This window comes from Anabrus simplex, chromosome 1, assembly GCF_040414725.1.
Source record: "Anabrus simplex isolate iqAnaSimp1 chromosome 1, ASM4041472v1, whole genome shotgun sequence".
NCBI classification, from domain to species: Eukaryota; Metazoa; Arthropoda; class Insecta; order Orthoptera; family Tettigoniidae; genus Anabrus; species Anabrus simplex.
This window is the reverse complement of record NC_090265.1, coordinates 113,356,755-113,372,838: the sequence shown is the minus strand read 5'-3', so window position 1 is coordinate 113,372,838 and position 16,084 is coordinate 113,356,755.

Here is a 16,084-nt window from a genome sequence, read left to right as displayed (position 1 = left end):
GATTCAATTAAGGGTCCATGACGTACAACCACTGTATGGCACATACCGATTTGACCACTTTAATTATACCAGGAGTCCAGAGTTCGTGTTACGAGGGATGAACAATCACGAATCGTTGTGATGGTACATGTAGTCGCACATGGAACCCGAATTTAAGGATTTACAAACTTCCCTTTCTTCACTCTTAACTTGCGACAATTGTTTTTAGTAAGGATGTCCATGAGGCAGTTCAGTCAAAGCTTCTTAAACCAGTATACCTCTCCTCTGCCTTGTAATTAGTGTTGCGTTGATTGGACAAGATGTGTTCAAATTATAACGCTGATTTCTGAATTTTCCTCATTAATTCTTAAATAAACCACAAATTTTCTAGTGTTGATCTTTCGTTTAAGTAGAGAGAAAGTTACTAAAACCCACCTTTTACCTCAGCAAGTGACGAAGAACCTGTTAACGACCCATGAGACAGATTTCATGCTAATTCCTGATAGGTAAGGAAGGTAGATATCCTTTATGGACCTACCAAGGGTTCAGTATTTATGTTGACAATAAGACTGCAGTGAGAATTGATTGTAAAATGAGTTTTTGGTTTAAGGTACTATGCCGATCCCGGGCATATCAGGATAACAATTACATAATTCGGCTTCACATGAAAATGTATAAATGGAATTGCCGGATGAGAACCTTCGGAAATCACTTCTCGGGCTCGAAGGCTCATCCTCCCTACTTTCATTGCGTCAACGGCTAATGCTCAGAAGCATACGGGTAATGAAATGTTCGTAAAAGAAAAATGGGCACTACATAAAATATAACGAAAGTAGGGTTCTCTATAATGTAAGAGGAATGCATTAATATTAATGAGAAGAATATTTGTTAAGAATATTTACTAAACGTTTTATTAAACTGAGAGAAGCACACGATAAGTACATGAGACAATGTAATAATATTACATATAAACAAAAGAAATAATCAACTGAAAAACAATCATTTGTATACAGTATGCCTTAACATCCTTTCAGTTTATTCACAGTTGTGGTTGTCGATTGGCGTACTTGAAATCACTTTATTAACGCGCACTGCTACTATGTACTTATTTCACGTATGCAAATTTATTTCTAAACAATGATACTCGATGGTATCTGTTATCTGAATGGACTGACCAGAAGTCATGATGGCATTCTCCCATTAAATCATATTATTAGTTAACCGCCATGGAAGTTGAATTTATGCATCTTATATATACATTTATTTCTCACGCACGATATTGCAACGCCGTATATCAAACACATGGTCTATTTCACCACATCAATTACATATTATACTGAACACATACGCGTATCCTGAGTTTACCTAACCCTGTTATATTCAAAGTAAATCAACCAACGCTGGTATCTAACCCATCAGCATAAACACTTGGGAATAATGAAATACATAAATATATTACATAGGAAAGTATCAAACATATAGCAAACAATACATCTTGAAAATTTGGCCTAGTCAAGCAATAAATTATCAGTTTAAATCCATGGTTTCAACGCGGGTCGAACCCACGTTCTTCATCATCCGAGGTAAAAAATCTGAAACTCTTATCACGAGCTAATTTGGTCCATAAAAACGGGAGGAATACGTCCTTCGCAGAATAATAAAATTGTCAACGCTACTCATAATGTATCGTTAGCATGGGTTTGATATTGCATTGGTAAATGAAAGAAAGCTTTCAGGTAAATGTTTAAGACTCTTGGAGACAACACAGTCCCCCACGGATAGTTCGAATCCTTACATCGTAAATCCGTCTCCCTATAATAATGGACCATTGTCCTGCCCTTTCTATTCTTTCTTTCTTTCTTTTTCTTTCTTTTCATCTTGCCTCGTTCCCAAGTACACGTTTATTTAAGGACCACCAATTCTTATTACTTATTATTCCGGCTATATATACAGCCTAACTCAATACATCACGATAGCAGTCATTATTATAATTCTTTGTCATTCCAGCATCTCAAACATTCCACAAGCCTCATCCTTCCCACATCACACCACTGCATCTCAAATCCATTTTGTTCATTTATAGAGAAGACTCTATTCTCACAGGTTATTTAACTGATTCGATTTCACTTGCGTATCTATATAATTCAAATTACACCTCGGTTTGAACATCTTCAAAGATCATATATTTATTATATGGGATTTATAAAATACCTGATTCACTCTGTGAAGCGAACACATAGTCTATATTCAAATTATTATGAAGATCCTTACCAGTTAGTAAAATTAAGAAGAAATTATAAATATAGCTAAAGCGCTATTCTCCTCAAATATGTGCTTAACACTCACTAAGAATGTATGGGATATATATATTAATTCATGCAAGTAAGCCCACTGGAATATTAGGGATTATCTTTAAATCACAGAAGAAATCCTAATTAGATTAATAAAATAATGTAATGGTTGTAGAGTCCGCCATGCTAACTCGCTACGCGCCGGGGGCGTCACCCATCGCCCCACCCCCCTTACGCTCGAGCGCGCCAATCCGCGAGCAACACTCAAGCGCTGGGCCTGCCCTTCTCACTTCTATCCGTTGTCGCGCCGCAGAGGACTACGGAAACGACTGGAAGATTAATCTGGAGTCTTCTATTTCGCGAGGTTCCTCGATCCATCGAACATCCGGACTATTCCAGAAGGGCTGGCGCAGGTATATAAGAGCAGTTACTTGCCTGCAGTGGGAGTCAGTGAGAATTGGAGAGTGAGAAGTGGAGAGCGAGAGTTAGTTAGTGAGTGAGTGGGAGCGAGATTGAGTTCGCTGGAGCGCAGTTAGTGATAGCCTGGGAGAGTGCAGCCTGATCGAGTATCTGTCTGTCGGAGCCGAGGACTCGTTCCTGTTTTCCTGATGTCGTGTGTGTGTGTCCCTTGAGGCTGGCTGCTGGAGGAGAACCTGGAGTGTTCTGGAGCGGCTTAGAAGGGATACACTAGGAGACGACGTGTGAAGACTGCGGAGTTCAACGGGTTGAGTGAACAGCGGATACTATCCCGACCTGCGAGGCTGACATGTAGGCTGTGGACCGTGACAGCGCTAACGAGTGTGACTGAGTGGCTGAGAGAGTGTGCTGAAAATAATCGATGACTCTGTGTATGTGTGTGTCCTTGTAGATGGAACATAAGAGAAACTATGAGAGAGAGCGCGAAACGTCTGTAAGTGTATGACCGTGTACGTGTGTAAGTTGTAAGCTCGGCTATCGTCTCTCTGTGTGTGTAAATCTGTAATTGTAGTGCTTAGTTAATAAATCTTAGAAATAGGTTGCTACCAGGTGCTGTACCCATTTATTCATTTATTTACCCCGTCAACACGTTACAATAATATTTCCCAGTCACACGCGTATAGTGTTCCCTACATTTAAGAATATTAAAACGACACTTTTTAAATTTACAAATAAAAGTTAATACTAGCACGCGAATCTCATGGTTTAATATATTTTAAAAATGTACTTATCAGATACTGTTGTGGTTCGCTGCCATCTCGAGGGTACTCCTGGAATTTTAGACTCTCATGACGACAGCTCCACTCTTAAATAGTCCTTGGTTCTTCTTCCTCCTCACATCATCCATGTCCCGAATTGTGGTTTTCCGTTGTTGGAATCACTAGACGTTCCCTGAAGAGATGAATGCAGGCACTCAGGCGCGATTCTCGTTGATTCCAATTCTTGGGTTCGATGATCACGCACGAACATACAGGCAAAAATGGCAAAATTAGTCAATAAACACTGTTTATGTGTTTTCACAGAATCTACTGGTGATTAGGTCCACGTGTATCAAGAAATGGACTAACCCGAATAGTGGTAAGTTTGAATAAATCACTATTCATTTCCCCATTAATCACACAGTCTGACTAATTGTTACCATGAGTGTCCATGGAGTATACAACATTCTTCCTATCATGAATACCGTTATTTTAATTTTACTGAGCGTCACGCACTCTTTAAATGCTTTTAAATCGGCCACCATTATTACTGAACGTAATCAACTGTCTCACTACTTCTAAACAACCTGATGCGTTTTCCCTTTCCCTAATGATTGCATCATAAGCCGTGACTGCCTGCCGTCGATGTTTAAAGGATTAAATATTGAAATAAGACTTATATTCATCATCACTGTACTTTACCTCGTACCACACGGCTTATTTCGAAATTTACACCGCACTGATATGTTTTTCCTCGACACAGCACTTCATACACTGATATCCATAGTTCATCACTGAAGTACTGCGGCTACACAAATTACAATGGGATATTGCATCTAGGTTCGGGTTTTATTATATTTTCTGAACCGAGTGTTTGGGGAGGTGGTAGACCACGCCCCTGAACGAGATTGAGCTCCGGTAAACGGAATCTTTCAGCGACGTGAAAGCAATCAAATTACAGCTCGTGACCCCTGTTTTATACTGATCTAATTTTAAATCAACACGGTCAGCGGGACAACCTACATTTCCACGCGACCACAACAAGACGCACTACACTCCTCAACATTTTATTACTAAAGCACGGCGTGGAAAAAATAGCGTGTGCCTTTAGGGGTGGATGAGCGCCAATGGATTAGGAGAGTTAGTTGAAGTCTCATCTAGGATGGACTCCGAAGAATATACTCAGATTCTAGAAGAGTGTATACTTCCTAGTGTCCTAGTTCTCTACCGCACGGAAGATATGCCTACAATCAACCTAGTCCACGAAAATAGCAGCGTTCGTACATCGCACACCACCAGAACGTGATTATTAGAACACCTGGAAGTGTCGACATTGGACTGGCCCGCTAAGTCACCTGATCTCAATTTCATAGAACATATATGGGTGTCGACAAGAATGCACAACTGAAGTTCTCATGAATCATGTTCTTGAAGTCTGGGAGAGGATCAGGGGACACCCTCGCATCTATAGTTCTCTGGTCTCCTCCATTCCTCGAAGACTCAACGAAATTTTGGACACTGAGAGTTGGTGTTCGCCCTAATAATCAAGTAATGAAGAACAATTGTTTCGATTTTCCCCTGATTATTTTCATTCAATTATTTGAATGGTTATTAAATTACTGTTTTATGGAAAACTAATGCATTATTTCTGATTATACCTACTTCTCATTTGGTAAAAATGCAATTATTTTTGAAAACTGGAATCGTTCATTTTATTTACTTCATTTTTTTGCAAAATGCGCCCATCCGTTTCCTTCAAGACAGTTTATTAGGATATTATGAGATTATCTTATTTTTCTTTATTACAACTTACCTATCATTATTCATATTCTGTTTGGATTGTGAAAAATTAATTTACAAGTCTTTAAATGGAAGCTTTGTCTTTTATTTTTAGATGTCATTTGTCCGAATTAATTTTTCTCCAGTTTCTATAATTATATTAAGAAAACGGAATGGTATATTATTTCAGTAATAGAGCAGGCCTTAGGTCTTTAAATGAAACGGTTCCCTTCTTTCATCTTAATTTCTTGCGTCCAAATTCGATATTTGGGCATATTTTAGTGCAAAGTATATTAATTCATCACTTGACAGCGGTTTCAAGGCTATTAAAAAAGTTGAATTTAATAATGCCTACATTGAGAAAACAAGGATCATTTTTTCTTACAATGGTTTAGTGCGATGCCATTTTATAATGAAACCATGGTCGAGAACGCTAACATTTCATCCAGCCTTCGCATGCAGGAATTAAAAAGATACTGGAAAATTTGACCTTAAATGAATTGACATACACAGTACATGTGTTGCCTTCGACGAGCTGTGTGCTTCCTCCTCTCATTTCCCTCTCTCTTCATTGTCGAGCCAGGGGGACGTCTGAGCAGGCAGGGAAGCAATACCTCTCCCTCCACGTGTGTTTCGTTCATGCTAGATAAACCGTACTTCGCTCTCTCCACCTCCCCTCACGCTTCAGATGTGTGCATGTGTTACGCGTCTAATGGATGTGACCAATGAGAGAGAGTGTGTAAGCTGGTACTGTGTGGTTCTTAGGGCTGTACTGATTTCTTGCCTGAAATTATTTCTGACCACGAGATACTAAAGATCTCGAGTCAACCTGACAAATGCTTCACACTGTTTATCATCTTTTATTTGACTGTCCTATGTTTGAAAGAAATAGATACGAATTATAAATTCACTTAAACATGTGTGATATACAATATCGAGGATCGTTTAACTCTCTTTCAGAAAATTTGCTGTTACTATACGTACGTTTGATAAATTTATATATAATATAAATTATATTATATAATTATATATTATGTGACAAGTTATATGTCACATTGTGTACATATACCTTACATTTTAATTTTATCAGTCCTTAGCAAATATGCTGATAGGTTGTGTTCATTACCTGCAGTCTACTGGGTGATAATGTACGCAGATGTTAAGACTCTGATATCCAGAAACACTAATGACATCCAAACTTCATTTAACATCCTCAGAGCATGAGCCGACAAGAACTCACTAAGCATTGACAATGCCAAAATAAAAGTCATGAAATTCAGAAGGTGAGGAAAACTGGCAAAAAATAATGTAGTCAGAAATGGACATGACCCACATGAGATTGTGACATCATTCAAATACCTAGGTATTACACCACAGACCACATGCACAGCATATACTCTGCATTTGAAAGAAAACGTGCCGCCAGCAACTAAAGCAATGTACATTCATGTTCATAAAAACAGAACACCTTGAACGACTAGAGATAGGAATTTTATATTCACATTGCATGTTCACGGGTATGTTCTGCAGAAACGATTAGCATTTTAGTCACCTAGTTTCACCATGTGTCCTGTTGCCTAGTAGGCACTGTGTCCTCCATGGGCACTGATAACTTGTTCCATGCGTGATGGCATCGAGTGTATCAGGCGCAAATGGCGTCCCCAGGTATAGCCTAGCCATCCATGCTGCATTCACCTGGTTCCACAGTTCATCTTTGGTGGTTGGCATTGGGTCACAGTGCCACACCCGTCATTTCACCATATCACATATATTTTCGATTGATAACAATTCCGAAGATCGTTCGGCTCAGAGCAACAGTCCGACATCCTGTGACACGAAGAAGAAACGTATTCGTGCAGCAACATTTGGTCGCGCATTTTCCTGCTTAACTATGGCGTCTGGGGTATCGTGCAGAAGGGTATGGCTACGGGTCGCAGGATGTCCTTCGCGTAGGTCAAACTGGTCACAGTGCCCTGGACATGAACAAACTGTGATTTGTAGCTGTACCCAATAGAACCCCCACACCATAAGGCGTCGAGTTGGTGCAGTATGTCTTGTGCGAATGCAGTCAATGTGATGTCTCTTCCCCTGTCTACGGCAAACCAAAATGTGGCCATTATTTTAAAACAACAGAACCTAGGTTCGTCCGAAAACACTATCTGCTGCCATTCCTGTCCCCAGTGTCGTCGTTCCATCCACCATTGCAGTCTATCATGTTTAGGCACGTTAGTCAAAGGTAGGCGGAGAAGTGGACGGTGCGTCGGTAACCCAGACCTAAATAAACTGTGACGGACTGTCACTCCTGATAGTGTAAGATTTGTTACACTGTTCCACTGTTGCGCCAGAGCCGAGGAGGTCGCAGATCTCTCCTGTAATGCCTTTCGTATGAGGTGTCGATTTTCTCGGACGGTGGTCTGGGTGGTGCTACCAGACCCATCTCGTCGTGTTCTACGGCCTTCTGTGAACCATTCTGTACACACCTGTTGCACTGCCGATGCACTTCGTTCAACACGAGCAGCAATTTCCCGGATGGATGCATCAAGTTCTCACATGACAATAATGTGCCCTCTTTCGAACTTCCAAGAATTGAACAGCCGGTGGTGGTGGTGCAGAGATATATCAATGTGGACCTCGAACCTGGGGGCCGACATGTTTCAAATGATAATTATTTGAGCAAATGAATCTTTCTTCCTAGAAGATATAAAACTATCCTTCTTCTTCTTCTTCTTCTTCTTCGTAAGACGGTGTTTCCAAACGGAGCTTGGCGAACCACGTATTGTTTCTTGTATTGTACTGAATTTATAGGGATATCCCTGAGAATCATGAATGCAGTGATTTCTCGTTGAGCAAAATTTGGTTCCTCCGCCTTTAGGGATAATTTCTTGCCTCCAGGACAATAGAGTGCCCTAACCTATTCCTGCTTATCCACTCTCAGAGAGACTGTTGGCACTTGGTGTAGGGAATCTCCTTATCCCGTGAGATATACGGTCGTTACGCAGTTTACCCGCCTTAAAGATGGTTGACTAAGTAAGGACAGAAGGTGTGGATAAACAATACAAACTCTGCTGCGTAGGCAACGCAGAACTTCAAGAGTAGAGTCCCCATCTGTATCATGGTTTCTGTGGCTATGATTTAAATTATGCAAAATGACCGACACTTAGGGCAGTATGATCGACAGTCCTTCTACCTGGTGTTATCTACGGATTTATTGTAAGAAATCAAGATGACTGGAGTAACCCCTCCTTTAAACCGGATCTGTGTTTTTTATGATTCTTCCAATTATCCATAAATCACCGTGGTTTTAACAGAATTATTATTCTCGACTTCATATTACAAATATTATACGTTTATGTCTCAATCACGTGTGCATTTCTAATCAGTTATAGCGATAAAATTAGAACACTCTAATCTATGTAAATGTAAAACTTCGGTTGGTTTAATTAAGCATATATAGTTTCAATGTCTGCCGCTCGAAGCCACTTTTACTGAAGCATCTCTCCTTATCTATTCAAATCTCCTGTTGGTTAATAGATCCAACACCCAGCCCAATGGTGGCTCTCTCTAACTTCCTAACTGAAACCAAAACTTTAATGTAATCATTTTCCTTGGTATGTTGATCCGGTCATGTTCGTGTGGTAGTAAGTTGCCGAGAGGGATCGCTCTGGCGTGAAGCTTTGCACCTTGTGTCCTTGTGAAATTCCTGTATACGGTATATTAGTGGTAGATTTATATTCCTTTATGTCTAATTTTGACCCCTATCTTTTAAGGTCTCCTCCATAATTTGGTGGTTAAAATATAGGGCCAGTGACTGAGTAAACCGCTATTAGCGAAGCCCACTAAATTATTTAGAAGATGAAGAAGGACACTTACGGTAGAAAAGTATATCAAAATATGGCCCTAATATTACTAATAATAGATCGTAGTGACAATATAACGCCAAAACACTATTATAATTTTATCTGTATTATTATTATTATTATTATTATTATTATTATTATTATTATTATTATTGATTCAATTCTATAATCGTGATTTCGGTGTGTATTAATTATCGCTTGCTTCATTGTGGTTAATTTATTGAGTACGGTATATGTGTGTGTGTGTATATTAGCATTAAAATCGTGTAGAATGAGAGTTTCTGCCTAATGTGAAACCTTTTGACATTGCATTATATGGTGTAATACGTTTACAGTAACTGTCGAGTCAACGCTCTGTCATTGTATGCTTTTAGCGATGAGATAATACTCAGGGAGTTCAAATTGGCCTGGAGCTATTTCAACACAATATTTAACATTTGTAGCTGGGTGGGAGTGACATCATTGCGGTTTTTAGCTCTGACGTGGGTGTTATACCATGTGACAACTCGTGTGTGTATATATATATAGGACTGTATCCTATAGCAGCTAATCAGGTGGAAGGAGAGTTAGACCACAGCTGGTCAGTGAGTCAGGGAGATGAAGAAGCAGTTGCATGGATACATAATCGTCAATGACCAAGTGGATTATATGTTCGGAGTGTGTTTCGTTTATCTGTCATTCGAGTTCTTGTGTCACTTCGGAGACAGCCGAATATTGAGTCGTCATAATGTCGACTAACAGTTATCAGTGAATTATTTGTAAATTTGATTGTAAAATATGAATATAATTTCAATTCATCCTATATCTCGTTTGTAAAACTAAAAGGATACTTCACCAAATTAGGCTTGAGATACCTACAGCTGATACCAAATCAAAGGTATACGTCGTAATAACACTCAAAGTGTTGAAAGTACTGTTACGTGAACCAGTGAGGGATAAATTTCTTGTACAACTTTTAAATGTCCGGTCAAGATGATTTCAAATTTAATGCCTAGAGTTTCCTTCAGTTGTCAGAGTTTTATATTTATCTTTTGAATTATCGCAGTAAATCTCACTCCTTAAATTCAGTATTTAAATAAGATATTTTGTTTACTATCAAATAAATTAATTGTTTCTTTTCAATAGTAGATCAGACAACCTCACATTTTAATGGGGAAGGGAAACTGAACGCCAATATCCTTCTTCCAGAACCTATATGATATTCTGTCAAAGTAAGCTTAATACCTCACACCTTAGAGATATTCAAGGCTCTCATTCTATTATCGATTGATTTCTACCTGGCGCCCATCAACAGTTATATGTGTAAGTAATCCGGTAACTACTAAGTGTAAGTACATAGTCCGACGATTGAGTATTTTATTTCATGAATATTTTAATATTGTTTCATTTTAATTCAGTTACATGTTTTTAAATCAGTGAGTAATAATCACAATATCTATCATTCATTTGCTAAGGTAAGTGAAGAGGAAGAGCCCCTCGTCCGTTTCCTTTCCACACAAAACATACGGTCTAAACTGGAAATGTCTAACGCCTCGTCCCCTTCTTGTCTTCTGAAGTTACTTGGGTGTATTTTCTTGCCACATATTGGCAGCAGTCAGTGAGAAATCTGACAGATACACAAGTAGTGAATGTGAAGACAAGAGGAGAGTATGAACGAGATAGGCAGCAGGGCACTGTTGCAGCCCCACAAAGCACCTCGCTCCGTCTGTGATCCACGGAGCTCAGGTAATTGAGCGTTAGCTTTGTTGCGTAATGTGATTATGGTTAACTGGTGGAGCGCGACAACACGTCAAGTGTGTTACTGCACCCTCCACACGGGGAGGTAAAGGTCATGGACTTAATGCCAGTCAGTTCTCCAGAGGAGTGACCAGAGTCATGTGACAAACGAAGAACTTGAGTAATCTTGCTACTAGTGTGAACAGTACGTACTGTAACGGTGACTGATATTACACAGGTTTGCAAGCATTCATAAGGTGATCAGGGCACATTTAATACTGGAAAAGGGTGGGTTAAGGCAAAAACTTTCAGTTTTGCTGAAAATTAAATGGCTCAAAGTATACTCTACTTATGTTTACAGGGGAGAACAGAGGTAATTTTCGTCTCATTATCATGGTCAACTTCTCTACCTGATGGGCCTGGGTTAGATGTCAGACTGTAGTACGCATTTCAGTCTGGGTTGAGGATCATCTGCATTGAATGTATTTAGGATTTTAACACTATGTCAGAATAGTATCTGAAGTATTCACCACGTTATCAATTCTAACGGCAATTAGTTACAAACATCCACACTAGCACAGACAAAGCATTATACACATCGAACAGTCTACATCGCTCGGGAATGATAATGAAGATGATGACGATATTATAGTTTGCTAACAGGAAGAAGAGGCATCATCACAGCATCTGGAGCACGAGTGTGATAGGACTGGAAACTGACAGTTCATTGGTCGATCCTCAGTAAATTTAGTTTCCATTTTTAGCACAGTTTCTTCTCGACATTTTTTACATGTTCACGAAAACTATTGGACAGTTCTTTATTTCTTCACTGCAGTGAAATGGGCTTGGTTACACACACTCCTCTCATACACTACAATTGGGAGGTATTTATCTACATTTAGATGTACAGGATGCTGAATGCTATCAATTTCCCTGGAATGTAAAACAACTCATCAATTTCAACAAAAATAGAAATTGTGTTTACTTACTTGGGATAAAGAGAGTAAGGTGAGAGAAAAGTTTCCTTTTTATTTTGGTGTATAACTAGGCCCAAGCTATGAAGAATCCACACTTCCTTAATTACTGAACTAAAGTAAAAATGGCAATTCATAATATGTATCCAAAACAACACAAATGCGTTTCATTCTCCAACCGGGGGTCAAAATGTTGTTAGAATAAGTAAACTTCGTCTTACTCTGATTGCTTGTTGTTTAAAGGAGCATAACTTCAAGGTCATCATCCCCGTTTTACTCTGAAGCTAGAGTGAATGAGGAGGGGTAAATTCAAATTCAATAGTGAAATTATGAGTATTGATATTAAGAGAGTTTACTAATAATTATAACGATTTTAACACGATTAGACAATGCATTTCTGATCACAATTTTTTATGAAACCTGAATGATTTAAGCACAAAATTTTCCTCCCCTGCTTGAACTCATAATTTTTACATACCGTAAAATAAAACAATATAGGCGTCAGTAACTAATATATTCAGCCAATAAACTTTACTAGATTTGTTTACATCTCTTCTCTCTGGTGAGGTTGCGCTTGTTTCTGAGCACACACACACATTATCTTTATAGACCGTTATGCCTTTCAGCGTCAGTCTTCAAGCCTCTGCGAATTTACTAAACGTCGCCACAATCCTTTATTTGCAGTTAGTGCTGAAGCCTCATTTAGTTCTACACCTCTTATATTTAATTCGTTAGAAACTGAGTCTAACCATCACTTGCGCTTGTTTCTCGGCACATACATACGTTATCATTAGAGACCGTTATGCCTTTCAGAGTTCAGTCTGCAAGCCTCTGTGAATTTACTGAACGTCGCCACAATCCCTTATTTGTAACTAGTGCTGTAGCCTCATTTAGTCCTATACTTCTTATATTTAAATCGTTAGAAACTGAGTCTAAACTTCGTCGTCTTGGTCTCCCTCTACTTCTCTTACCCTCCATAACAGAGTCCATTATTCTGCTAGGTAACCTATCCTCCTCCATTCGCCTCACATGACTCCACCACCGAAAGCGGTTTATGCGTACAGCTACATCCAGCGAGTTCATTCCTAACTTATCCTTTATCTCCTCATTCCCAGTACCCTATTGCCGTTGTTCCCACCTATTTTTACCAGCAATCATTCTCGCTACTTTCAAGTCTGTGAATTGTAACTTTCGAATAAGACATCCTGAGTCCACCTAGCTTTTGCTCCTGTAAAGCAAAGTGGGTCTGAAACCAGACCGATGTAAAGATAGTTACGTCCAGGAACTGACTTCCTTCTTACATAATACTGTTGACCGCAACTGCGAGCTCACTTCATTAGCTTTACTACACCTGGATTCAATATCAATATATTACCCTCCCGGGAGAACACACAACCTAAATACTTGAAATATTGACATTATGTTCTGTTGAATTCTTTATCTACTGACATAAATTTAATCTTCGAGAGGCTAATTTTCATGCCATAACTTACACATTGCACCTATTTTCAAGTTACAAGATAATAGACTGCAGGCTTTCGGCACAATCTGCCATTAAGATCAAGTCTTCAGCATAGGCCAGACTGCTTACTACATTTCCACCTAACTGAATCCCTCCCTGCCACTTTATTCATTTCAGCAGATGATCCATGTAAACTACGAACAACAAAGGTGAAAGATTGCAGCCTCGTCTAACACCTGTAAGTACCCTGAACCAAGAACTCATTCTATCATCAACTCTCACTGAAACCCAATTGTCAACATAAATGCATTTAATAGATTTTAATAATCTACTTTTAAGTCCATTGTCCCCGGGTATGGCGAACATCTTCTCCCTCGGCACCCTGTCATATGCTTTCTCTAGATCTACGAAACATAAACACGGTGAGTAAAGTGACATTAAATTCAATTACATTTTTTAAAATGTTTATGCAGTATATAATGTTATGTCTAGATTCCCTTAATATTAATTATCATTAATATTTTCGATGTGGTTTTGTTATAGTTTTGTTATGTTTCATCCTTTTTATCATCTGCACATCTAACACGTTACATACAGGTTAGTACTACTTTTCAGTTATTCACCTCTAATCCATAGATCCTGCATTCTCTCAGCCTGTGAAAAACTGCAGTGCTTTGAATAGAAGGATATCAAATAGACGCATCTGTACAGTGAAGAGAAATACGGTATTTCTGAAAATACTCCTCTAATTAAATGTCCATTTGCAAAAAAGCTCTGAAGGTAAAGTTCAAATCGAAAAAAAAAAACAAAACGTAAAAACACGAGACACATTTCAAGGAGAAAGCGTTAATTTGATAATACTTCCCGAGGATCAGGAGAAATTCCTGAATGGTAGTAAAAAAGTTTGGAATACATCGTTGTACGCAACAAATTGTGGGTAATGATCACAATATCAGAATTTGAACAAATAGTTATCCAATGAAGATAAGTTAAGCTGTAAAACATGCGTGGTCGCCACGAATTTATTCAAATGATATATGTCGGCTTCTCTCTGTTTCGGTTTCCCAAATAAATAAATAAATAAATAAATAAATAAATAAATAAATAAATAAATAAATAAATAAATAAATAAATAAATAAATATGTAGACAAAGCAAGCTAAGGCTTCTTCACAACGTACTGTGGACGGAACAACGTAAGGAGTATTGCAAATAAATACGAGGTTGTTTAAGGTTTTTCTACAAGAAATATAATATGTTTCAGGCCATAGTATCGCATGAACAGGGAGAGACCTAAAAATAGGTGGCTCTAAATACTATATTTAGCCATATAGATTATTTGAGGGTGACTGGCGTGTCTAGTTCCCAACTTATGTGTTCGTAACGATTACAGCTAGTCTTTCAAGTTGGAAGCGAACACAGTAATCACTAAATTGTACAAATCGCTAGATTTTCTGATGAGTGTGTTAATGTATATTCGTTCAAAAGCAATAGAGTTATTTATCACGTGTGAGAGCAGTTGTATAATACAGAATAGCCGTAAGGGGCCAATAGAAAATAGAGCTTACCAGTGGTCAAGGAAAGGAACAGAAACACTGCAAAGTCTGTATATAGTGAACAATATGTTATATAATATTAATCATAGAGTATTAGTTATGAATATGGATACAAACTTGGGGAGAGAGGATGACTAAAAAATTCTTGACCGGGCGAGTTGACCGTGCGGTTAGGAGCGCGCGATTGTGAGCTTGCATTCGGGAGATAGTGGGTTCGAACCCCACTGTCGACAGCCCTAAAGATGGTTTTCCGTGGTTTTCCATTTTCACATCAGGGAAATGCTGGGGCTGTACCTTGATTAAGACCACGGCTGCTTCGTTTCCGCTCACAGCCTTTCCTTACCCCATCGTCGCCGTAAGACCTATCTGTGTCGGTGCGACGTAAAGCAAATAGCAAAAAAAAAATCATCTTGTTTTTTAAGAAGGGATGCTCATTCATGGAAGGTAAGAGGAATATTCCATAAGAAGAACTATGATAAACAATGTTCGTGAATCGGAAAATTGAGCTTAAAATGATTTTTTTATAAAAGTATGTAACACTTTTATTATAATTTTGGCCAAAAAATATCCGTTGTTTTTCGCAAATGGTACAAAGTCGTGTGTGTTTAGAATAACCTCTGTTCTAATTAGTTTAGTTTTCTTGACATCACTGAAAGGTAAGTGTAAGGTAGTGTATTGCTTAATGTATTGCAAACTGTACGTCTATTCTGTGAAAGATGGGAATGACTGTTTATAATTTACCTCGCCATATATAGACATATTCTAATGCTGCGTTCATATATCTTAAAGAATCTATGATGTTCTGAGTTTACGTTGTACACTGTTGTGAGATAATTACTTTCACTTCTGTACGAAACTCTGCTAAGCTAATTTAATATTAAAAACTATTGCTAATAAGTGTGACGCCGTAGCATAGCTTGTTTTTAGGAAACCAACGTAGCTTATTAGCTGTAGTCATAGAATCAGGTGGTGCGTAAGCCGAAATCAATCCTATCCCAATCACGTGAACATCAAAATCACTTTATTTACTAATAGTAATTACCTATCTACTGTAAACACAAACACATATACTTTTCAACAGGCGTCATCTTTTCCCCTATGATTGTACACGGCCAAGTAATATTGCACATTCTTCAGGACTTCTGCGTAGCGTATGTATATAGAAGATTGTTACTTTTTGAACGTCGCGCTAACACATCGAATATTTTCGGCAACGGAAGGAATAGAACAGGCTAGTGGGCGTGGCCTTAATTGAGTGTTAAAATGGAAAACCAAGAAAAACCATGTTAAGGGCTG